This window comes from Papio anubis, chromosome 5 (genome assembly GCF_008728515.1).
Source record: "Papio anubis isolate 15944 chromosome 5, Panubis1.0, whole genome shotgun sequence".
NCBI classification, from domain to species: Eukaryota; Metazoa; Chordata; class Mammalia; order Primates; family Cercopithecidae; genus Papio; species Papio anubis.
The window spans coordinates 59,657,316-59,675,467 of NC_044980.1; the positions used below are offsets into that span (position 1 = coordinate 59,657,316).

An 18,152-nucleotide genomic window follows, 5' to 3' on the forward strand; every position below is an offset into this window, starting at 1 on the left:
ACAATGCCTGCTGTTAACTATTCTGTAAATTGACACATGTCACTAAGTCTACCCACATTCAAGGGAAGGAGAGTTAGTCTTCATCTTTTAAATCCCTTCAAAGAAACTGTAGACATACTTTAACTACCACAGATAGCAACCCAGAGTTCCAAAACTGACTGATAAACACACTGAATGCAACTATGACTCAGATAAGGATCGGAATAGATGACTTCCTAAGATATCTTTCAGCTCATAGGAATTTAATTGTAAGACCTATCTACATGCAACCTCAAGATACTAGAACAGCTCTGTATGCCCCTTTAAACTACTAATAAATATGGGCCGGAAACAGTGGCTCATGCCTATAATCCCAGCACTTTGGGAGGCCAAGGCGGGTGGATCACCTGAGGTCAGGAAGTTTGAGGCCAGCCTGGCCAACATGGGGAAACCCAGTCTCAAAAATTAGCCGGGCATGGTGGTGCATACCTGTAGTCCCAGCTACTCAGAAGGCTGAGGCAGGAGAATTGCTCGAACCTGGGATGCAGAGGTTGCAGTGAGCTGAGATCGCACCACTGCACTCCAGCCAGAGCGACAGAGCCACACTACATCTCAAAAAAAAAAAAAAAAAAAAAGCTGATGAATACGTATCTTTTCTTTCCTGGCCCGGCTTCATGATTACTGCCTTCTCCACACTCAAGCTAAGATGCCCTTAATAGGATCATGTTACTTACCATTAGATCAAATCTTTCAACCTCCTCCTGCCCAACTTTTCCGACTTCTGGTCCATGCAGGGCCAGTTTCTTTACTTACTGTCTTTTAGAACAGTGGTCTCCAAAATGGCACAGAGATGGCCCATTAGAGTATAACGAGAAAGCGTCTAAACTTCTATTTCTGTTTATCTTTTAATCTGAAAATAAAAGACTGAATGAAAGAACAAAAAAAATCAAGACTAGTAATGCACATAATTTATATAAATTTGAATAAATATACAAATTTTTGAGGGTGAATGCTCAAAATTTTTTTACAAATTAAGATACATGAGTCTAAAGAACATTGGTCTAGATGTAGCACTGAAATTCTTTTATTATTATTACACTTTAACTTCTTTCTGACATAGGTATACATGTGGCATGTTGGTGTGCTGCACCCATTAACTCATCATTTATATTAGGTATTTCTCCTAATGCTGCCCCTCCCCCTGTCTCCCACCCCACGACAGGCCCCAGTATGTGATGTTCCCTGCCCTGTGTCTAAGTGTTCTCATTGTTCAGTTCTCATATGAGTGAGAACATGCAGTATTTGGTTTTCTGTCCTTGTGATAGTTTGCTAAGAATGATGGTTTCCAGCTTCATCCATGTCCCTGCAAAGGACATGAACTCATCCTTTTTTATGGCTGCATAGTATTCCATGGTGTATATATGCCACATTTTCCTAATCCAGTCTATCATTGATGGACATTTGGGTTGTTTCCAAGTCTTTGCTATTGTGAATACTGCCACAATAAACATACATGTGCATGTGTCTTTATAGTAGCATGATTTATAATCCTTTGGGTATATACCCAGTAATGGGATCAGTGGGTCAAATGGTACTTCTAGTTCTAGATCCTTGAGGAATCGTGACATTGTCTTCCACAATGGTTAAACTAGTTTACATTCCCACCAACAGTGTAAAAGCATTCCTATTTCTCCACATCCTCTCCAGCATCTGTTTTTTCCTGACTTTTTAATGATCACCATTCTAACTGGTGTGAGATGGTATCTCATTGCGGTTTTGATTTGCATTTCTCTGATGACCAGTGATGATGAGCATTTTTTCATGTGTCTGTTGGCTGCATAAATGTCTTCTTTTGAGAAGTGTCTGTTCATATCCCTCGCCCGCTTTTTGATGGGGTTGTTTTTTTCTTGTAAATTCGTTTAAGTTCTTAGTAGATTCTGGATATTCATTGTCAGATGGATAGATTGCAAAAATTTTCTTCCATTCTGTAGGTTGCCTGTTCACTCTGATAGTAGTTTCTTTTGCAGTGCAGAAGCACTTTAGTTTAATTAGATCCCATTTGTCTATTTTGGCTTTTGTTGCCATTGCTTTTGGTGTTTTAGTCATGAAGTCCTTGCCCATGCCTATGTCCTGAATTGCCTAGGTATTGCCTAGGTTTTCTTCTAAGGTTTTAATGGTTTTAGGTCTAACATTTAAGTCTTTAATTCATCTTGAATTAATTTTTGTGTAAGGTGTAAGGAAGGGATCCAGTTTCAGCTTTCTACATATGGCTAGCCAGTTTTCCCTGTACCATTTATTAAATAGGGAATCCTTTCCCCATTTCTTGTTTTTGTCAGGTTTGTCAAAGATCAGATGGTTGTAGATGTGTGGTGTTATTTCTGAGGCCTCTGTTCTGTTCCATTGGTCTATATCTCTGTTTTGGTACCAGTACCATGCTGTTTTGGTTACTATAGCCTCGTAGTATAATTTGAACTCGGGTAGCATGACACCTCCAGCTTTGTTCTTTTTGCGTAGGATTGTCTTGGCTATATGGGCTCTTTTTTGGTTCCATATGAACTTTAAAGTAGTTTCTTCCAATACTGTGAAGAAAGTCATTGGTAGCTTGATGGGGATGGCATTGAATCTATAAATTACCTATGGCAGTATGGCGATTTTCACGATATTGATTCTTTCTATTCATGAGCATCGAATGTTCTTCCGTTTGTTTGTGTCCTCTTTTATTTCGCTGAGCAATGGTTTGTAGTTCTCCTTGAAGAGGTCCTTCACATCCCTTGTAAGTTGGATTCCTATGTATTTTTTTCTCTTTGTAGCAATTGTGAATGGGAATTCACTCATGATTTGTCTCTCTGTTTGTCTGTTACTGGTGTATAGGAATGCTTGTGATTTTTGCATATTGACTTTGTATCCTGAGACTTTGCTGAAGTTGCTTATCAGCTTAAGGAGATTGTGGACTGAGACAATGGGGTTTTCCAAATATACAATCATGTCATCTACAAACAGAGTTAATTTGACTTCCCCTTTTCCTAATTGAATACCCGTCATTTCTTTCTTCTGCCTGATTTCCCTGGCCTGAACTTCCAACACTATGTTGAATAGGAGTAGTGAGAGAGGACATCCCTGTCTTGTGCCAGTTTTCAAAGGGAATGCTTCCAGTTTTTGCCCATTCAGTATGATATTGACTGTGGGTTTGTCATAAATAGCTCTTATTATTTTGAGATATGTCCCATCAATACCTAGTTTATTGAGAGTTTTAGGATGAAGGGCTGTTGAATTTTATCGAAGGTCTTTTCTGCATCTTTGAGATAATCATGTGGTTTTTGTCATTGGTTCTGTTTATGTGATGGATTACGTTTATTGATTTGCATATGTTGAACCAGCCTTGCATCCCAGGGATGAAGCCAACGTGATCGTGGTGGATAAGCTTTTTGATGTGCTGCTGGATTTGGTTTTCCAGTATTTTATTGAGGATTTTTGCGTCGATGTTCATCAGGGGTATCGGTCTAAATACTCTTTTTTTTTGTTGTGTCTCTGCCAGGCTTTAGTATCAGGATGATGCTGGCCTCATAAAATGAGTTAAAGAAATTCCCTCTTTCTTTATTGATTGGAATAGTTTCAGAAGGAATGGTACCAGCTCCTCTTTGTACATCTGGTAGAATTCGGCTGTGAATTTGTCTGGTCCTGGACTTTTTTTGGTTGGTAGGCTGTTAATTATTGCCTCCATTTCAGGGCCTGTTATTGGTCTATTCAGAAATTCAACTTCTTCTTGATTTAGTCTTGGGAGGGTGTATGTGTCCAGGAATTCATCCATTTCTTCTAGATTTTCTAGTTTATTTGCATAGAGGTGTTTATAGTATTCTCTGATGGTAGTTTGTATTTCTGTGGGATCGGTGGTGATATCCCCTTTATCATTTTTTATTGCATTTATTTGATTCTTCTCTCTTTTCTTTTTTATTAGACTTGCTAGTGGTCTATCAATTTTGTTGATCTTTTCAAAAAACCAGCTCCTGGATTCACTGATTTTTTAAAGGGTTTTTTGTGTCTCTATCTCCTTCAATTCTGCTCTGATCTTAGTTATTTCTTGTCTTCTGCTAGCTTTTCAATTTGTTTGCTCTTGCTTCTCTAGTTCTTTTAATTGTGATGTTAGGGTGTCGATTTTAGATCTTTCCTGCTTTCTCTTGTGGGCATTTAGTGCTATAAATTTCCCTCTACACACTGCTTTAAATGTGTCCCAGAGATTCTGGTACGTTGTGTCTTTGTTCTCATTGGTTTCAAAGAACATCTTTATTTCTGTCTTCATTTTGTTTACTCAGTAGTCATTCAGGAGCAGGTTGTTCAGTTTCCATGTAGTTGTGTGGTTTTTAGTGAGTTTCTTAATCCTGAATTCTAATTTGATTGCACTGTGGTCTGAGAGACAGTTTGTTATGATTTCTGTTCTTTTACATTTGCTGAGGAATGCATTACTTCCAACTATGTGGTCAATTTTGGAATAAGTGCAACGTGGTGCTGAGAAGAATGTATATTCTGTTGATTTGGGGTAGAGAGTTCTGTAGATATCTATTAGGTCCACTTGGTGCAGAGCTGAGTTCAAGTCCTGGATATCCTTGTTAACCTTCTGTCTCATTGATCTGTCTAATATTGACAGTGGGGTTTTAAAGTCTCCCATTATTATTGTGTGGGAGTCTCTTTGTAGGTTTCTAAGGACTTGCTTTATGAATCTATGTGCTCCTGTTTTGGGTGCATATATATTTAGGATAGTTAGCTCTTCTTGTTGAATTGATCCCTTTACCATTATGTAATGGCCTTCTTTGTCTCTTTTGATCTTTGTTGATTTAAAATCTGTTTTATCAGAGACCAGGATTGCAACCCCTGCTTTTTTTGCTTTCCATTTGCTTGGTAGATCTTCCTCCATCCCTTTATTTTGAGCCCATGTGTGTCTTTGCACGTGAGATGGGTCTCCTGAATACAGCACACTGATGGGTCTTGACTCTATCCAGTTCGCCAGTCTGTGTCTTTTAATTGGGGCATTTAGCCCATTTACATTTAAGGTTAATATTATTATGTGTGAATTTCGCCCTGTCATTATGATGTTAGCTCGTTATTTTGCCCATTAATGGATGTAGTTTCTTCCTAGCATCGATGGTCTTTACAATTTGGCATGTTTTTGCAGTGGCTGGTACTGGTTGTTTCTTTCCATATTTAATGCTTCCTTCAAGAGCTCTTGTAAGGCAGGCCTGGTGGTGACAAAATCTCTCAGCATTTGCTTGTCTGTAAAGGATTTTATTTCTCCTTCACTTGTGAAGCTTAGTTTGGCTGGATATGAAATTCTGGGTTGAAAATTCTTTTCTTTAAGAATGTTGAATATTGGCCCCCCCCCTTCTGGCTTGTAGAGTTTCTGCCGAGAGATCCACTGTTAGTCTGATGGGCTTCCCTTTGTGTGTAACCCTACCTTTCTCTCTGGCTGCCCTTAACATTTTTTCCTTCATTTCAACCTTGTTGAATCTGACGATTATATGTCTTGGGGTTGCTCTTCTCAAGGAGTATCTTTGTGGTGGTCTCTGTATTTCCTGAACTTGAATGTTGACCTGCCTTGCTAGGTTAGGGAAGTTCTCCTGGATAATATCCTGAAGAGTGTTTTCCAGTTTGATCCATTCTGCCCATCCCTTTCAGGTACACCAATCAAACATACATTTGGTCTTTTCACATAGTCCCATATTTCTTGGAGGCTTTGTTCGTTTATTTTTACTTTTTTTTTTTTTTTTCTAATCTTGTCTTCTCACTTTATTTCATTAATTTGATCTTCAATCACTGATAACCTTTCTTCCACTTGATCGAATCAGCAATTGAAGTTTGTGCATGCATCATGTAGTTCTTGTACCATGGTTTTCAGCTCCATCAGGTCATTTAAAGTCTTCGCTACACTGTTTATTCCAGTTAGCTATTAGTCTTTTTTCAGTGTTTTTAGCTTCCTTGCGATGGGTTCAAACATCCTCCTTAGCTCAGAGAAGTTTGTTGTTAACGACCTTCTGAAACCTACTTCTGTCAGCTTGTTAAAGTCATTCTCCATCCAGCTTTGTTCCATTGCTGGCAAGGAGCCGCTATCTTTGGAGGAGAAGAGGCACTCTGGTTTTTAGAATTTTCAGCTTTTCTTCTCTGGTTTCTCCCCATCTTTGTGGTTTTATCTACCTTTGATCTTTGATGTTGGTGACCTACAGATTGGGTTTTGGCATGGATGACCTTTTTGTTGATGTTGATGCTATTCCCTTCTGTTTGTTAGTTTTCCTTTTAACAATCAGGTCCCTCAGCTGCAGGTCCGTTGGAGTTTGCTGTAGGTCCACTCCAGACCCTGTTTGCGTGGGTATCACTAGCAGAGGCTGCAGAACAGCAAATATTGCAGCACAGCAAATATTGCTGCCTGATCCTTCCTCTGGAAGCTTCGTCTCAGAGGGGCACCCGCCTGTATGAAGTGTCAGTCAGCTCCTACTGGGTGGTGTCTCTCAGGCTACATGGGGGTCAGGGACCCACTTGAGGAGGCACTCTGTCCATTCTCAGAGCTCAAGCACCATGCTGGGAGAACCACTGCTCTCTTCAGAGCTGTCAGACAGGGACGTTTAAGACTGTAGATGTTTCTGCTGCCTTTTGTTCAGCTATGCCCTACCCCCAGAGGTGGAGTCTACAGAGGCAGCAGGCCTTGCTGACCTGTGGTGGGCTCCACCCAGTTCGAGCTTCCCCGGCTGCTTCGTTTACTTACTCAAGCCTCAGCAATGGCGGACACCCCTCCCGCTGCCAGGCTACTGCCTCACAGGTCAATGTCAGACTGCTGCACTAGCAGGTGAGCAAGGCTCCGTGGGCATGGGACCAGCCGAGCCAGGCACGGGATTTAATCTCCTGGAATGCCATTTGCTAAGACCTTTGGAAAAGTACAGTATTTGAGCAGGAGTGTCCCGTTTTTCCAGGTACAGTCTGTCATGGCTTCCCTTGGCTAGGAAAGGGAAATCTCCCGGTCCTTTGTGCTTCCCAGGTAAGACAATGCCCTGCCCTGCTTTGGCTTGCCCTCCGTGGGCTGCATCCACTGTCCAGCCAGTCCCAGTGAGATGAACCACGTACCTCAGTTAGAAATGCAGAAATCACCTGTCTTCTGCATCGATCACACTGGGAGCTGCAGACTGGAGCTGTTCCTATTCGGCCATCTTGGAACAGACAGCACTGAAATTCTGTTGACACTTTGAACATTTCTCTGATCTTCTGCAAACTTGTGGATTGATTCTCAGCTGCCAGCCCTTTCCTCCCTCCATTTTAACAATCATTACATTTTATCTCTCTCTTGTTCTTCACTTATCTCATTTGACCTGCTTGGACTGTAGATCGCTGTCCAGTGCACCCATATTACCTCTAACCTGTAGTCACAGAGTAAAATATTTTACTATTTTACAAAGAAATAGAAATATTAGTGTAGAGTGGGGAATTAACTAAGGCATATGGCTTAATCATGAAAGGCTGAGACAGTGTGAGGAGTCTTGTGCTTTCAGGAAAGGCAGACCACATAATGTGGACTCAGAATAACTAGAAGAGCTGAATAAATATTTAAAATTCTTTTAAAAATAAATCTCTGTAAGACTTTAGAGAACTGATAAGAAAAGTTAAGAATTTCAAGGCTAAAGACCAGTGGAGAATGGAGGATCAGAGTTTGGGGCAACCCTTTCCATGGGAAAATCTGCTGAATTTAGAGGGTATAGTTGTGAGTCTAAAACGTACTGTGGTGTTTTTAACAGTCTCTTGAGAAGAGGGAATAGTTACTGAAGTCCAGGGCCTGCTAAGGGGATGTTTGTAAATATATCTCACTTTGGGTCTGGCTTTCTAAAGGCTTTTCTCTAGTAGTAAATGTTTATTGAAAGTAGACAGACCTGTATAGGTATATAGTTTCAAATAATCTCAGTACTGGAAATTGGATTAAGGTGGTTCTGGATTGCCAGTGCCTTTAGGCACTGGTAGAAGCCATGTGAAAATCCTCACTGGGAGAAAATAATATCCTAAGCACCACTTTTTCTGTAAACACTTTGGCAAATGCAGGTCCAACACACAATAAAAAATAGCCAGGTGCACAAAGAGACAAAATTAGTTGACCAAAACCCAGCAGAAACAACAAATAGAAAGAGTCCTAAAGGGACTTCAGATATTGAAATTATCAGAAAGAGACTTTAAAATAAATATGCTTACTTTGTACAAGGTGTTCAAAGACAAGATTGAGTAGACCTTTTAAGAAATTTTTTTATACAGAACAGGAAGTTAATCCTAAAGAAAGAAGGAAATAATAAACAATAAAAGCAAAACTTAGTGCAGTAGAAAAAAAATGCATGTAGTATAGGGATGACCAAGCCAAAAACTGGTTCCTTTAAGGACTAATCATATTGATAAACTCTTAATGAGATTGAATAAGAAAAAAAGCAGGTACGGCTAATCATAAGTTTTTGTTTGTTTGTTTTTTGTTTTTTGAGGTGGAGCCTCACTCTGTCGCCCAGGTTGGAGAGTGCAGAGGGGAGATCTTGGCTCACTGCAAGCTCCGCCTCCCGGGTTCACGCCATTCTCCTGCCTCAGCCTCCCCAGTAGCTGGGACTACAGGCGCCCGCCACCATGCACGGCTAATTTTTTTTTATTTTTAGTATAGACGGGGTTTCACCATGTTAGCCAGGATGTTCTCAATCTCCTGACCTCATGATCCGCCCACCTCGGCCTCCCAAAGTGCTGGAATTACAGCCGTAAGCCACCGTACCTGGCCGAGTTTTAAAAAGGATTTAATTACAGGACCCACCAACATAAAAATGCTCTCAAAATCTATTATAAACAACCTTCTGCTCCTTAGAAGTACTGCATTTACCAAGACTGATCTAAGAAGAAATAGGATTCTGAATTTTACTCTTGGAGGAATCAAATTTATAATTTAAAACTCTCCCAAATAACACCAATCTTAAAGAAGCTCATCCAGAGAACAGGAAAAGGGCAGAAGAGCAATTTGTTATTCGGTTTATGAAGCCAACGTATCTTGATAACAAAAACCTGGTAAAGATAAATATGAGAAAACTGTAGACTACCCTCCTTAAATTCAAAGCAAAATACTTTCATATTAAATAAGGGAATCTTTTAATAATACATCATACATCCTGACAAATTTGAATTTATTCTAGGAATGCAGTTTTGGCTTAGCAATCAAAACAGATCAATATAATTTGTTACATTAATAGAACCAAAGGAAAAAATCATTTCATCATTTTGATAGAAAGAAAATTCAGCATGCATTCATGATTTATTTATTTATTTATTTATTTTTTGAGACGGAGTCTTGCTCTGTCACCCAGGCTGGAGTGCAGTGGCACAATCTTAGCTCACTGCAAGCTCTGCCTCCTGGGTTCATGCCATTCTCCTGCCTCAGCCTCCCCAGCAGCTGGGACTACATGTACACGCCATCATGCCTGGCTAATTTTTTTGTATTTTTAGTAGAGACGGGGTTCCACCGTGTAGCCAGAATGGTCTCAATCTCCTGACCTTGTGATCCACCCGCCTTGGCTTCCCAAAGTGCTGGCATTACAGGCGTGAGCCACCGCTCCCGGCCAATTCATGATTTTTTTTTTTTTTTTTTTTTTTACAAGGTGATCATTTATTCTTTTTGTTTTTGTTTTTGTTTTTGTTTTTTTGGTTTTTTATTATACTTTAAGTTCTAGGGTACATGTGCATAACATGCAGGTTTGTTACATATGTATACTTGTGCCATGTTGGTGTGCTGCACCCATCAACTCGTCAGCACCCATCAACTCATCATTTACATCAGGTATAACTCCCAGTGCAATCCCTCCCCCCTCCCCCCTCCTCATAATAGGCCCCATTGTGTGATGTTCCCCTTCCTGAGTCCAAGTGATCTCATTGTTCGGTTCCCACCTATGAGTGAGAACATGCGGTGTTTGGTTTTCTGTTCTTGCGATAGTTTGCTGAGAATGATGGTTTCCAGCTGCATCCATGTCCCTACAAAGGACACAAACTCATCCTTTTTTATGGCTGCATAGTATTCCGTGGTGTATATGTGCCACATTTTCTTAATCCAGTCTGTCACTGATGGACATTTGGGTTGATTCCAAGTCTTTGCTATTGTGAATAGTGCCGCAATAAACATACGTGTGCATGTATCTTTATAGCAGCATGATTTATAATCCTTTGGGTATATCCCCAGTAATGGGATGGCTGGGTCATATGGTACTTCTAGTTCTAGATCCTTGAGGAATCGCCATACTGTTTTCCATAATGGTTGAACTAGTTTACAATCCCACCAATAGTGTAAAAGTGTTCCTATTTCTCCACATCCTCTCCAGCACCTGTTGTTTCCTGACTTTTTAATGATTGCCATTCTAACTGGTGTGAGATGGTATCTCACTGTGGTTTTGATTTGCATTTCTCTGATGGCCAGTGATGACGAGCATTTTTTCATGTGTCTGTTGGCTGTATGCATGTCCTCTTTTGAGAAATGTCTGTTCATATCCTTTGTCCACTTTTTGATGGGGTTGTTCGTTTTTTCAATTCATGATTTTAATAAAATGTTCTAGCACACTAGAAATAGGACAGTAGTATGCCCTACAAAAAACCTACAGCAAGTATTATACTTAATGGTATGGTAGGAACTATCAAATAACACACACTATAACCTCTTATTCAACATTTTTATATTCATAATGATTTACTGGAGATCCCAGCCAGTGTAATAAGGCAAGAATTAGAAGTAAAAGGTTTGAAAAGGAAGAAACTGTTTTCTTGCTCAGATACAATTATGTAAATACAAAATCCAAAAGAATCTACAGAAAAATTATAAAATTAACATGAGTATACCTGATAGCTGAGTATAAATTCAGTAATTCAGTATACGTAACTCAGCTGTATTTTCTATATGGAAATAACAAAGATTTAGAAAATGAAATTTTGAAAGAAATTCTATTTACAGTACTATAAAAATGTTAAATACCATGGAATTACTATACAGACATACAGGATACAGAACACTTTCAAGCCTTATTGAATAATATTAAAGATTTTCTATAAAATGGAGGGACATATCATGTTTATGGATTGGATAGATTCAGTACTGTAAAGATATTTCTCCTAAACTGTTCTATAGTTTAAATGCAATTTCAATCAAAATCTAACAGGTTCTGTAGAACCTGATAAGCTTATTGTAAACTTTATAGGAAAATCTAAGCAGCAGAGACAGTCAAGATTGAGGAAAAAACAAAAGTCAAAAATGAGATAGACAATTTTGTCTATCTAATATCAAGACTTGTTATAAGACAGTGTGGGATTGATATGATGATTGACAAATAGACTCATGATACAGGATAAAGAGCCTGAAACAGACCCACACACATAAAAGGTAGTGCTGAAAAGCAAGGAAAAAGGAGAATGTTTTCCATGATGGTGCTGGAATTAGAGGATAATTAATTTGAGGAAAGAAAAATACTTGACTTTTAACTCACACCAGACATAAAAACTAATTCCAGATAGACTGTTGATCTACATGTGAATGACAAAGCAATAAAACTTCTAGAAAATATTTTAGGAGAATGTCATTATGACCTTCATGTGGAGATTGAAAGATTAAGATAGAAGAAAAAGTAATTGTAAAGGAAACATTTGCTGAACTTTTACTCTATTAAAATTAAGAACCTCTGTTCAGCAAGATACCCGACATAAGTGAAGAGGCAAGCCACAAAGTGGAAGAGGAAATATACAGCATAGCCAGGATATCTAAAGAGTGATTATTTAATCAATAAGAGAAATAAATAACCCAAAGAAAAATGAGAAAGAGACTTCACTAGGTGCTTCACAAAGGAAAATATCTAATATCTGCTAATCATAAGAAAATTTATTCAACTTCATGAGTATTCAGGAAAATGCAAATTAGAGCCAAACCACACATTCTCCAGAATAGCTAAAAAGATTAACGGTAGCAGTTGTTACTGAGAATGTGGAGCATTGGAACTCTCATCCTCTGGTGTCAGGAGTGTAAATTGATGCAACCACTTTAGAAAACAGTAGACATTTTCTGCCAAAGTTAAAAATACAGTCCATGATTCACTGATTCTACCCTTACATACATAATTATCAGACATGTGTGCACATGTACAGGAGTGTTCAGTATTATTATTTTTAATAGTCAGAAACAAGAAACAGCACAAATATCTATCATCAACAGAGTGGTAAAAATTGTGGTATACTCATCCAATGGGATACTATATACAAGTGAAAATGAAGGAACTATAGCTGCACACAGCCATGTGGGTAAATCACAAACATAAAGTTGAGCAAAACTAGCTAGACACAAAAGAATATAAATGATGTTATTTCATTTTATATAATATGCACAAGAAAACAAGCAAAATTAAGTAGTGTTTTTTGGGTTTGGGTTTTGTGTTTGTTTATTTAGTATTACTAGGCAAATACCTGTTTTGTTTTGTTTTTTTTCCTGTAGCCCCTCCTTGTTTGTTCAAGAACCCACTGACTTGGTGTTCAAATACTTTTTGCAAGTAGTAGTATGGGCTTGTATATTTACAATAGAAAAAATTAGGTAGTAGTGTTTAGTAGCACATGCTTAAGTGATAAAATTATATAGAAAAGAATGTTTGTGATTATCCCATAGGGAAAGATCATGGTTACTTTTATAGCGAAGGGAGAGGTTAATAAATGGGACGTGCAACAGGGATGCTTCTGCAAGAGGTTTGGCAAACAACAGAATTGCTTGATTTGAGTGTTCACTTTGTGACAAATCATTGAGCTATATACCTTTTTAACTTGTATACTTTTCAGTATCTCTGTTACATTTAAAGAATGCATACAAGATTAAATACACACACACAGGCAAGAGATGCTAACAAATAACTAAACATTCTATCCATTAGATATTTTTATCCTTTTGGTTCCCAACTATGTCTTACTCCCAGGGTCCTCTCAGCAGCCTTCTCTGGTTGGCCCTGCAAGCATCGTCACGACTCAGTTTAATGACAGCTCCAATAATAGCAACTACCATTTCATAAATGCTTACTATATGCCAAGCTCTATAGTAGAAGCTTTACATGTATTATTTACTTTAATTCTTACCCAACAACCCTATAAAAATACGTACTAATTTTCCATTTTACAAATAAGAAAACCTGTATCATGGAGAGGTTGCTTTCATTATGTAATATAATTGTGGAGCTGGAAGAATCTGAATGTTTTGTTCTTTCTATTGTATTTACCTGTAACAGAAAGCCTGTGCTCTTTTCACCTTGTTCATCTGCTTCTCTGGAAGGCTTTTAAAGGTTTTGTTCTCATTTCGTCTCACTGATTGAGAAAGAGCAAAGCTCAAGTACCATTTTCTTATACCTTTGACTGTTCCTTTTGTACAACATTCAAATAACCCAACTTTAATATGCCCACTAAAGATTTTCCCTTTCAACAATGAAGTTATATTTTATAGACTAATTTTACAAGATTTTCCATATTTGCTTAAATATCTTCCAAAATTTTGCAAAAGAATCCAAAATATAAAATCAAGAGAATGCTTTACTTTCTTTTGGTGGCAGGTAGCATTACAGAATACCAGTTTTCAAAAGCCAGTGGAGTATCATGGTTAAGAGTACAGCCTTTAAAGTCACACAAACCTAGGTTTGAGTCAACTCTTCCAATTTAGGCCTGTGTGATCTTGGATAAATTATACAATATATCTATGTATTCACATTTCTTGGCCATAACCAAGTACAATTTAAGCCACAGGATGGGATACTTAGGTAACACAAAAATGAAACTAAGCACTAAATAGTTACACTTCAGGAGGTGCGGAAAGACCAGAGGCAACTCCAGAGCCTTCAGTGCAGAAACACTTGTACTATCTAGGTTCTATCATTAGACAGCTCACTTAGCTTCTTTCCAGCCTTTTTGAACACCCAGCTCCCCAGACAGATATTGATTGCTGATTGATCATGGGTCACTCTGTCATCAGAGGGAGAATCTGTTATCAGAAGAAGGAGTCAAAAACATACTTGGAAAACAAAAACATACCTGTAACACGTGGCCTCTCTTAGCCTCACTTTCTTTATCTGTAAAATTGGCATGTTCATTTGTTTATTGCGAGGCTACAGTATGTAGCCTCTGAAATATGTGATAACTTTAGTGGCAGTAGTAGTAGTAGTAGTAGTAGTAGTAGTAGTAGTAGTAGTAGCAGTAGTAGTAGTAATAGTCGTAGTCGTAGTAGTAGTAGTAGATGACTTGTACTGACTAGTAGCTCTTTGTTGCAAGGTGATTTTCAGGTTCAGGACTTCAAGTGGTATTTCTGAAGGATTAATAGGGATGTTATCACCCTTTTACCCTGAGCTGCTTAAAGAGATAGTCAAAGTCCCCATGTGTTATAAGGCTTGTGTTCTCATTCCTCTACAAAACTGACTGTGTTCTCTAATAACTATATGATGCGCTGGGAGATTAATTTTGCAGTATTTTGTGATGTCCAGCTCTTCCCCTGCATTTTCACTACTTCTACCCATGTTCTCATCCAAGGTGCCATCCATCTTCGGTAGGCCTCTGCATACATATTGTGACTAGAGGAGACAAACTGAGGCACTAGAGCCTCTGGCATTAGTTGGCATATTTCCTTGTCCATGTAGGGAATCTGGCAGTATCTTCTTTATATGTATATTCCATTGCTCTCAACTGCTTCAGGAAAATTGAATTCTGTTAGTTTTTCCAAGGAAGGAACAGAGACCCTTTAGTCCGATGTGTTGGTTAATTTTTTTTGTTAGCTTCACTGGGTGATGGGGTGCCCAGGTATTTAGTAAGGCATTATTCTCTGTATGTCTGTGAAGGTGTTTGGTGATAAAATTGACATTTGAATTGGTAGATTGAGTAGAGCAGATTGCTCTTCCTAATGTGGGTGGCCCTCATACAATTGAGAGCCTGAATAGAACAAAAAGGCTGACCCTCCTGCAAATAAGGAGGAACTCCATCTGCCTCACTTCTTTGAGCTGGGACATTTGTCTTTTCCTGCTCAGACTCAACCAAAATATTGACTCTTGCTGGTTCTGAAGCCTGCTGGCTTTCAGACTGGAACTTACACTATCAGCTCTCCTGGGTTTCAGGCCTTTGAACTCAAACTGGAACTACATCATTGGCTCTCCTGGTCTCCAGATTGCTGACTGCAGACCTTGAAACTTCTCAGGCTCCATTAATCTCTTATATATATAGAGAGAGAGACACACACACACACAGACACAGACACACACACACACATTGGTTGTATATCTGGAGAATCCTGATTAATATACCTGATAAATTCAAAACAAAAGAAAACTTGAAAAAAAATTTTCAAGTGAATGTTTTTTAGCATCTGAGTTTCAGTCCAAACAGGGAAGGAAGGAGAGGAGGCATCTTCAAAAAGTATAGACACCCCCCAAAAATATATTAAATCAATAATAATTTGGCATCCAAGATGTTATTGATGGTTGGAGTATAGGCCACTACTCATACAAAAAGCACTGTGGGAAATGGAGTTCTTCAGAGAGTAGAATTGTGGTTGCCAAGGGCTAGGCAGGAAGGCAGACTGGGAAGATGTTGGTCAAAGGATTCAAAATTTCAGTTAGAGAGCGGGGGTAAGTTGAAGAGCTCTATTATAAAACATGGTGACTATGGTTAGTAACAGTGTATTATATCCTCGAATATTGCTGAGAAAGTAGGTTTTAAGTATTCTTGCCACACACAAAAAAAATTATGTCAGGTATGTGAGGTAATGTGTGTGTTAATTAGCTTGATTCAACCATCCAATATATACATATTTCAAAACATGATGTTATACACCAAAATATATACAATTGTTGTCAATTCAAAAAGGGAAAAAAAGAAAATGGAGTTCTTCATTTAGCAGATGATGCTTAAATTCTTTTTAATCTAGAAAGTATCTATATTATTCTAAGATACAAAAAATAAGACCAGTTGGTGTTTACTATTTTTCTCAGATTTAACAAATGTAATGGAATCTTAGCTTGGATCTTCTCTGCTCTTGTTTCTTCATTGTTTCTGTTTAATATAATAGTATCTCTCACTTTCTTAAATGGTTTTATGTTACTACTGTGTTCTATAGAACATCTACCAGAGTCCTGTCCAATTCTCTACCCACCCACCCCCACGTCCAGTCCTCAGTGATTGCACATTGAACATGAGCAAAGCCATTCTTCCAGAGTTTATAAAACCCTTCAAGATTATTGAGAATGAATGGTGTTATATAAATGTCATGTTGTTTCATAGCAGTTCTTAAAACAATGAGATAATGTCTGTTAAATAATGTTAAGTTCCATGGAGAAATGCAGGGCATAAATACAAGTCATTTTTTATTATGTGATTTCCATATATTTTTGCTGTACAATTTAAAACATTATAATCTCTAAAGACGTAAATGCTTCCTTTGTGTTTCTGTATGTATGTGTACACACGTATATAGTGCCCATATAAAATTAATGACTAAATTTTGTTGCTTCATTTTGTCATTTGCGCCCAGTAAATTTGTCACCATAAATACTGGCCAGAGAATAATTAGAAATCTAAAGCAGTTTCTTTTAGTATTAGATATAGTGTTTACCTCTTACCTTTGTATTTCTTTATTACTGAAATTTTTTTCTTTTCTACTTTTATTTTAGGTTCAGAGGGTGAAAGTGCAGGTTTGTTACATGGGTAAATTTTGTGTCATTGAGGCTTGGTGTACACATGATCCCATCACCAAGGCCGTGAGCAGAGTACCCTATAGGTAGCCTTCCAACCCACACCCTCATCCTACTCCCCACCTCCAGCAGTTTCCAGTATCTATTGTTCTCATCTTTGTGGCCATGTATATTCAGTGTTTATCTTCCACTTATAAGCGAGAACATGCAGTATTTGGTTTTCTGTAGCTATGTTAGTTAGCTTAGGATAATAGTCTCTAGCGCCATCCATGTTGCTGCAAAGGACATGATCTCATTCTTTTTATGACTGCATAGTATTCCTTGGTGTATATGTACCACACTTTCTAAATCCAGTCCACCATTAATGGGCATCTTGGTTGATTCCATGTCCTTGTCTGTTCTTGATTTGGCTCTGAGCTTCTTTGTTATCAGTGTATAGAAATGCTGTTGATTTTTGTGTGTTTGTTTTGTATCCTGAGTGTGCATGTGTCTTTTTGGTAGACACGTTGATTTTCCTTTGGATATTTACCCAATAGTGGGATTCCTGGGTCAAATTATAGTTCTGTTTTAAGCTCTTTGAGAAATCTCTACAATGGTTTCCACAGTGGCCCAACTAATTTATATTCCCATCAACAGTATTCTATGCATTACCTTTTCTTTGCAACTTACCAGCATCTATTATTTTTTACTTTTTAATCATAGCCATTCTGACTGGTGTAAGATGGTATTTCATTGTGGTTTTGATTTCCATCTCTCTGATGGTTCATGATGCTGAGGATTTTTTCATGTTTGTTGGCCACTTGTATGTCTTCTTTTCACAAGTGTCTGTTCATGTCCTTTGCCGATTTTTTAATGAGTTTTTTTTTCTTGTTGATTTTTAAGTTTCTTATAGATTCTGGATATTAGACTTTTGTCAGATGCACAGTTTGCAAATATTTTCTCTCAGGTTATCTGTTTATTCTGTTGATAGTTTCTTTTGTTGTGCAGAAGCTCTTTAGTTTAATTAGGTACTACTTGTCCATTTTTCTTCTGTTACAATTGCTTTTGGGGACTCAGTCATAAATTCTTTGCCAAGACCAATGTTCAGAACGGTATTTCCTAGGTTTTCTTCTAGGATTTTTATTGTTTTAGGTCTTACATTAGAAGTCTCTAATACATCTTAAGTTAATTTTTGTATATGGTGAAAGAAAGGGGTCCAGTTTCATTCTTCTGCATCTCGCTAGCCAGTTATCCCATCACAATTCATTAAACAGTGAGTCCTTTCCACATAGTTACTGTTTACGTTGTTGAAGGTCAGGTAATTGTAGCTGTGTAGCTTTATTTCTGGGTTATCTATCCTGTTCCATTGCTCTGTGTGTCTGTTTTTGTACCAGTACCATGCTGTTTTGGTTACTGTAGCCTTATAGCGTAGTCTGAAGTCAGGTAGTGTGATGCCTCCAGCTTTGTACCTTCTGTTTAGGA

The 18,152-nt window shown here is 38.1% G+C and overlaps 1 protein-coding gene across 1 annotated transcript in view; it reads left to right on the forward strand.

The window, feature by feature from the left end:
• Positions 1-18,152, forward strand: part of CWC27 (CWC27 spliceosome associated cyclophilin) — a 256,232-nt gene that overhangs the window by 141,861 nt on the left and 96,219 nt on the right. The gene's annotated exons all lie outside the window — the stretch shown is intronic.